This window comes from Camellia sinensis, chromosome 4 (genome assembly GCF_055761805.1).
Source record: "Camellia sinensis isolate YWXY chromosome 4, ASM5576180v1, whole genome shotgun sequence".
Taxonomy (NCBI): Eukaryota; Viridiplantae; Streptophyta; class Magnoliopsida; order Ericales; family Theaceae; genus Camellia; species Camellia sinensis.
The window spans coordinates 120,633,318-120,634,809 of NC_138964.1; positions in this window are offsets into that span (position 1 = coordinate 120,633,318).

Here is a 1,492-nt window from a genome sequence, read left to right on the forward strand (position 1 = left end):
TATGTGAATTTATATATTTTTATAAGATCACTAAAATAAATTTATAAAACTTTATATAATTTTATAATAAAATTATATACAATATACATTACATTATCAGTCTATTAAATCTTTCTCCCTCCTCTCACTACTTCATTTCATCTCTCTAACTTTGGCATTAGAATTCTCTCCCCCTCCCCGCCCATGTGTACTTATGGCATTTGAGAACTTGGGAAAATCTGAGTCTACGTGGATTTGACTCTTTCTCTCTCCTATTATTTTTCTATCCTTGCACTGTCGACTTTCTCTCTCCACCCCTTATGATATTTAGGTGACTTTTTTAAAATTGTCATCTCAATTTAAAAATATAAATTGTCATCTCAATTTAAAAGTGTATTGGAATTTTGTAAGTTTAATATTTAAGGGCAAATTACATATACCCCTCGAGGTTTGGCTAAATTACAGATACTCCCTGAGGTTTTAGAAATTACGAATTCCCCCCTGAATGCTATATTTGCATAAGAAATTAGGGGGTAATTTGTTATGAAATATAAACCTCAGGGGGCAAATTGTTATGAAAATACAAACCTCAGGGGGCGGGATGTAATTTCTGAAACCTCAGGGGGGTATCTGTAATTTAGCCAAACCTCGAGGGGGTATATGTAATTTGCCCATTTATTTTTAAACATCAATTTTAATGATTTAAACTGTTTACATTTTAAAATTTATTTATTTAAATATTTATGTAAAAAAATAAAGATAATTCAATATTGACAACTATTATTTGAATTATATTTATTTTTAAAAAATAAATAAGAAATATAATTTTAAGAATAATCATCAATTTTTTTTGATAATTAAACTTGATTCAAATATATTAAAACGGGTCCACCAAGTCCAAAGAGTTGTCAAGCTCGTAATATTAATGGCTTTTTTTTAGGGGTAATTACACCCCAAATAAAAGTTAGGAAAAATATATATATGTATCCAAGAAAAAATTTATAATTTTAGTTATTAATATTTATAATTTTTTTTACTGATTTATATTTTTTTAAGATGTGATTATTTTCTTTTTTAATATTAGTGTATCTCATCTCTCTCTCTCTGTTACTTCTCGGTTTATCATTTCTCTTTCTCGATCATTTATTGGGTTTTTTTCACTTATTATTAATCTTTTTATTGGGTGTTTAATAGGGAAAGTTATTTGGTGATTTTGAAATATTACTCCACATCATTTATTAAAGAATAAGTGCCTAATTGTCTCATAAAAGAGACAAAATAATAGTAAGTCATATAATTTCAATCAATAAAAATCAAAATAAAATACTACATCAGCATATTCCAAGAACAAAAAATAATTTTCCCTTTAATAGACCTTGGAAGTGTACGTGTGCCCAGATGGTGTACCATTTGTGGTGTGTGTAAGCCTACACAGCAGTACCCTTCTCATGATTCTTTATAGAAGGAAATATTTCATGTGGATGTTTTTAACTCAATATTTTATTCTCATATT